This window comes from Bactrocera oleae, chromosome 3 (genome assembly GCF_042242935.1).
Source record: "Bactrocera oleae isolate idBacOlea1 chromosome 3, idBacOlea1, whole genome shotgun sequence".
Classification (NCBI taxonomy): Eukaryota; Metazoa; Arthropoda; class Insecta; order Diptera; family Tephritidae; genus Bactrocera; species Bactrocera oleae.
The window spans coordinates 39,615,174-39,622,103 of NC_091537.1; the positions used below are offsets into that span (position 1 = coordinate 39,615,174).

A 6,930-nucleotide genomic window follows, 5' to 3' on the forward strand; every position below is an offset into this window, starting at 1 on the left:
ACTAATAAGTGAAATGTAAAATTATTCAAAGTTCAAACAAGTCTTATATTGTACATGTTCCCACCAAATATTTGAAGTAATTATATAACATTTAAGCTCTTCACTAATCAAGGTGGTTTCACTGCCTTTGCAGACTTATAAAACAGCTGTTTTTCACATTCAAGAATTCACATCGTTTAATATTTATTTAATTAAACCATTTTGTAATGTCGTACTTTGTTATATCGATGTCCTTTTTTTCTCCATTCAATACAAATGATCTAGAAATGAAACGTTTGCTGCTGACTCACACATTGCTCAAAACAGCTACAGTCAATATGGAGCGAATTCAACAAGGTCTATATGGATAAAGGTATGTATATAAATACTGCTATTATATGTATTATTATTATATTAAAATGAGTATATAACGCAGACTCGTGGCCAAATGTCGATTGCCAAGTGAATTGATATGTATTTTTAAAAGCAACTTTCGAATTAACCGTTAATCTTTGAATAAATTGTGTATTATGTTGAAAGGTTACGAGAGGAAAAACACTAAGTACCGGAAGGCAATTCAATTATAAATACGTATTGCAATTACTTTATATGCTGTTGGCTCTTCTGCAGGATACCGAAATTGCAAAAGCTCTGTCCGCACTATTCTAATTGAGTTATACTATGAAGTCTGGCGATGTTTGTGGCCTTTGTATTTGAATAAATTTCCAATGAACGAAGTTCAATTGCGTGAGTATTTAAACGGGTTTGAGTCATTAAGTCTCCCTCAAGTGTTAGCAGAAGACGCTGTTGACTATTATAATTATATAGGCTGGTATTATACAGTTATTTTGGATTTAGTATATGCAAGGTAAGTTTTTTCATGAAGCTCGTTAAACCCCCTAACGTATTTATTTAATGTTATAGATGTCGCTTTATATACATCAACATTGGTAGTACAAGCCGTTGTAATGACTCTTCCATTTTTGAGAGTTCGTCTTTAAAATGCCAGTTTTTACAATCTAGCTTGTTTAAAGAAATAAGTCGACCAATATCATCAGTTAATGTTCCAGTCGTTTTGTTGGAACTCTGCGTTCGAACTTGATGATTTTGTATAAACCAACCATTGCATAAAAATTTGATATTATAAGTCATAATAATTCATAAAATCAATAAAGCATAACTTATTATTGTCATACAAGTCATAATAATTCATTTAAACAATAAAGCAAAATTTATCATTGTATATATTATATAAATATTAGGAAAGTTACTTAGCCGATATTTTCTCTAGGTATGGTTTAAGGTATAGATTTGTTAAATCACAAAGTTTATTTACGTTTTATATATCAGCTTTTACCGATAAAAATATGTACAATATTTTATTATAACTCATTACAAAAAAAATTAACATATATAGACTTTTAAAATAAAATATTTGTTGAAGTTGGAATATCTTTATAGTATAAAATACGGTAGGCATAGCAGATATCTGACTTGGGCCAAACTTCTTGTGATTGTGTTAACCACGTAGGACCGTTCCACCAGAGTGTAGTACTGGTGAGATGAAGTGGTTTGCAGTCTCTTGTCCCAAGATCCGCTAGTTTATCTGCACTTGTAACATGTTGCCATTGTGCTGGGCCAACTAAGTCTGATATTTGAGATATACGGTTAGATACAAAAGTCTTCCAGGTATATGGTGGTTTTCCAACCATGCTAAAACTATTTCTGAGTCTGACCTAAGGTACATTTTGTGATTGGTTAGATTCAGATGGGTTTGTACAATTGAAACTAGTTTTGCTAACAGAAGTGCACCATTCAGTTCGAGCCGTGGCAGGCTTAGTGTCTTCAGGGGAGCAACTTTGGCTTTGGCTACCAAAAGACGTGAAGATATTTTGTTTTCATATTTAGAGCGTACGTAAACTGTTGCACAATAGGCCTTTTCAGACGCAAAACAGAAGCCACGTAGTTTTACATTATAGTTAGGTGCGAAATTTACCCATTGAGGAATTCGAATTTCTGAGATGGTATGTAGATTGTTAGCAAATTGAACCCACTTTGTTAAACGTGTGGGTTTTACTTGCTCATCCCATTCAGTGCCATCTTGCTACGAGATCATCATCTGAGATGAATACCTGATAGAATATCGTTGACTTATGTTTGTTTTTGTAGCACAGAAGTTACTAAAGCCAATTTGTTTGACAGGTTTTTGCCACTTCATGTAATGTTCTAATGGCTAAATAGGGTGCACAATTGATGCCAAAGCTAACTGTTTTAAGTTTGAAGTTGCTGATTGAACTATTACTTGATTTTCGGAAGACTATCCGCTGGAAATCTTGGTCATCTTTATGTACTAAAATTTGCCTATACATTTTTTCTACATCTCCATTGAAAACATATTTAAACATGCGCCAATTTAGTATTAGCAGCATGAGATCAGGTTGTAATGTTGGCCCTGTGTATAAAACATCATTGAGTGATTTGCCTGAGCTTGTACACTTTGAAGCATTAAAAACCACTCGTACCTTTGTTGTGATTTTATCTGGTCTTATTACCACGTAATAATAGATATATATATACTGTTAGATATTTTTTCATATGGTACAGCTTCTTCATATGCTGATTTAAGCTCGTTTTTCTTTATCAAACTTTTTTCCAAGCTTAGGAATTGCTGGACTGCTGATATTCTAGAGTAGCCTAAAACTATAGTTTCTGGAAAGGTGGGCTTGAATGGGAGTCGCACAACATAACGACCATGTTCGTTTCTTGTTGTTGTGGACTTGTAATAGGCTTCGCATGCCAGGTTCTCTTCTGAAGGTTGTGTGATCTGGGGTTATTCTTCTACTTCCCATAATTTTTTGAGTTGATTATTTAAATATTCGTTCGAAATATTTTCAACTTGAGTTGTGAAGGAATTAATTTTTTCTGTGACCTGGCTACTTAATAAGTGGGGCCGAACGGGCCCCATACCTCAATAAAGCGGCAGAGATCGCAGGTGGGGGAATCCTCCCTCGGCAAAAAACCTCGGGTCAGACCCGCACCTATGTCTAGCGAAATCGCTAAACTCGCAAGCTCAGAGAAGCTTGGGGTGTACGACCGAAGCAGGGGAGATGGAGCCATCTCTCATGACGAGTGGAAGCGGGTAGCGGCTGCTATCTCCGCTGTTTTCATGAAGGTGGTCAGGGGAAGCCCTGGACCACCCCCCTAGATGTGAAAGCGCCGGGTGGAACCTCGGCATTCACAAACTGATTAGGTATGCCGACGAACGGTCGGCTCTCCTTTATAAGGAGGCGGTAGCCAGAGTAGGGGAGGTGCGGAAAGGAGCAAGGCTCGAGGCGGTGGCCAAAACGGATCTCCCGATGCGACCTCGGGCTCGGGTCTGGTTTCCGGCAGAACCTTCCACCCCGGCCGAAATTGAAGAGATGTTGCGGTACTGCAACCCATCTCTCCCCACCCAAGACTGGAGGGTGATCAGGCTGAAGAGGACCGAGGCACCATATCGGCAAGCGCTGATACTCCTAAACAAGGAGTCCCTCGCTCCTCTCAGTGTCACAAAGGGGGCCATAAGCTATGGCTTCGAGAGGGTCGTTCTCAAGACGCTCCCAACAGAAGCCAGGGCGGATGGCCAGCTGCCTCCTGCGGGGGCGGAAGGGAGTGGGAAAGTTCCCCTCTCGAAAATGGATGTCGACCCTCTCCTCTCGGACGCGGTGAGCACGGAGGGCGGATCGTCAGGTGATGACTCAGCCTACATGCCGCACGACGACGAGGTGAAACCACCTCCGAACTTGCTGAGGATGGCTCTGACAGAGGCCAGGCGCAAAGGAGTCGCGGTTATAATAGGCTCGGATGCCAACTCAAGGCACACCGTCTGGGGGAGCTCGGACACAAACGCAAGAGGTGAGTCACTTTTTGATTTTATTTGCGATGTAGACCTTTTTATCTGTAATAGGGGAAACTGCCCTACTTTTGAGACAGCTAGCAAGGCGGAAGTCCTTGACGTCACGCTAGCCTCTAGGGAAATTGCTCCCTTGATCTCGAAATAGAGAGTTCTAGACGACCACTCCTTTTCTGATCATAAAGACGCCTCGCGCCCGAAGCATAGAGCCTACAGAAACTTCAGGAATACCAATTGGGTCCTGTATTGCAGGAAGCTTCGATCAGCTCTTCCAACCGCGCCTGACAGGGATTCGATCCTATCTGCGGACGCGATTGAGGAGCTCGTCGAGGTTTTCAGCTCTGTTAGCATATCTACTCTTGAAAGCTCCTGTCCTCTGAAAACTCAGAAAAGTAAAGGGAAACCCCCTTGGTGGACTTCGGAGCTAACGGAGATCAGATCTTCGAGTAGAAGACTCTTCAACAAAGCCCGTAAAAGTGGCTCTAGCGACGACTGGGCGTTGTACAAGGCGGGATTGGCCATTTACAAGTCCGACTTGAAGAAAGCCAAGAGGGCTTCGTGGAAAGCCTTCTGCTGCAGTGTAGAGGGTTGTCACGAGTCCTCAACTTTTAGATGCATTCTAGCAAAAAATCCTACTCCTGTATCTAAGAAATGCCGATAGCGGGTGGACTACGAGTAGCGAGGAGTCGCTGAGGCTACTCCTAGATGCTCATTTTCTACTGAATCGCTTTGCTGAAGAAGTGCCACTGGGGGAGCTTCAGGAAGGCTGTACAGCCTTCTTGGACCTTCTGGATGAGCGTCACCTTACCTGGGCGAAAATCGAGGAGAGAGTCAAGAAGGCATCGGTCGCCTTATACTGCTGCAGGGGAGCTATAGGGAAAAGGTGGGGACTCTGACCAAAGGTGGTGTTCTGGCTCTACGAAACCGTAGTCAAGCCAATACTGTTCTATGGTGTGTTCGTCTGGTGGAAGAAGAGGCGCGGTGAGTTTTTTCACGGATGGGTCGAAGCTAGGAGAGAAAGTTGGAGGGGGGGTTTTCTGTAAAGAGCTCTCCGTCAATCTTTGCTTCAGGCTACCGGACCACTGTAGCGTTTTTCATGTGGAAGTGACCGCGATCAAGGTGGCAGTAGAAGTACTGTTACGTAGTGTAGCTTCGTTTAGAGAGGTGAGCATTCACTCCGACAGCAGAGCGGCAATACAAGCCCTGAGTGCGCGAACCGTGCATTCAAAGCTAGTCAAGGATCAGTTGGTTCTCCACTAACGTCTTGCATTCTGGCTCTGGACCAATGGACATCGCATGCGCTCAGCAGACGCTGGTCGACGACCAGCTCCTGCGCGACTGCGCGATCCTTCTGGCCGAGAGTGGATCGCAGGAGGTCGAGGGATCTTCTCGCCTTGAACAAAGTTTACCTCGCCGCCATGGTAGGAGTTCTCACTGGGCACTGTTCAATGGGAACTCATGCGGTGCGGCTTAGAATACTACCTGATGGCAGTTGTCAAAGCTGTATGGAGGAGGGTGAAGTGGAAACATCCCGGCACTTTCTCCTCCATTGTCCGGCTTTTGCTAGGTTGAGATCGAAACTTCTCGGCAATCACACTTTTGGCGGACCAGAAGATCTGGCCGAAACAGATATTGGCCGTCTCAACAAGTTTGTCATAGGCACAAAGCGCTTTGTCGACATGTAAGAGTCTATTGATCCGGCCCATAGGAGTTTTGGGTACCACAACGGACCGGCGTTTAAGCTGTCCAAGTGTGATCCTTCTTAGGATCGACCCTCTAACCTAACCTAACCTACTTAATATCCATCCAAAGATTGTGTTTTGGGCTAACAATTTAGTAGAGATTTTCTCGACACCTTCAAGATTTATTTGAAGTATTAAGTCGCTGCCCAATAATATGCCAATTTGTGATGGGGTATAGCAGTTGGGATCTGATAATTTGAGATTGAGCATTTTGCCACTGTTTTTTTTATTTATTTCATAGCTTGGAAGCAAATAAGTGAGCGGAGGTAGAACAATGGCTTGTGCATCTATTCGTATATCCGCGTTTGGAGAGACTATGGTGATTGTGCAAACTTTATTTGAATTTTATATAACTCTTCCGCCCATTCTCTAAATTTGAAAATTTTTGACTGGCAATTTTAGCCGATTCTGAGCCTTTGATAATATAAAGGATCTTTGAGAGCCTTGATCTATTAATGCTCGTAATTTGAATAAATCTCCCTTATGCTCTATAGAAATTACCGCTGTGGGTAAAAGAATTTTGCTTTCATTCTCTGAATAAAGAGCTTGAATTTTTGCTGCTTTTAAGCATTATGGGTTTTCCACTTTATTATCGGGATTTTGAGAAGTTCGGGATTACCTGATTTGGTATCCGCGACTAGGCCAGTGGTATGTAAGTGATTTTGCTTCATATTTGTAAAATTGGTTACGTGAAGCAATGAGTGATGTCGTCGTTGACAGTACACACAACTGAATTTGCTTTCACATTTTTTTGTCCCATGAGAATTGGACAGACTTTGATGCAAAGTTTATGTTGTCGGGCAAGATTGTTTCTATCTGAAACGGACATTTTTTGAAATTTCTCACAAGACCTTATGCTATGACCTCCTTTACAAATTTCACATAATGATTGCCAATGATTTGTTTAATTTGACACGAATGTTTGGCTTCTATTAACGTGTCTATTATATTGTGTGTTATTGCTGACTTGAGGCTTAAAAAAGTTTTTATTTGAGTCATTTTGATGACCTTGTGGCTTAACTACCTTTTTGTCTACTCGCTCAGCTATTTCGTACTGAGTTGTTAAACATTTTTTCATTTGATGCCATTTTGGCGATTGCTTTCTTGCCACTAGTGATTGCTCCCATCGTAGCAAAGCAGCATCAGCTAGTGTCGCTGCGCAAATATTTACTAGGATAGGGTCCCACGATTCTGTGGATACATTTTGTGTTTCTAACACATGACCATAACCTCCATGAAAAACTTCAGTATCACAACCCGGTACTTTTAAAAATATACCAGTATCTATTTTTTTTTTTGCATTTGTAACTACTCTCG

The 6,930-nt window shown here is 41.8% G+C and overlaps 1 pseudogene; it reads left to right on the forward strand.

Annotated features, from left to right (window-relative positions):
• The first annotated feature begins 206 nt into the window (after positions 1-206).
• LOC118683606 (uncharacterized) lies at positions 207-1,139 on the forward strand (annotated as a pseudogene).
• Positions 1,140-6,930: the final 5,791 nt, after the last annotated feature.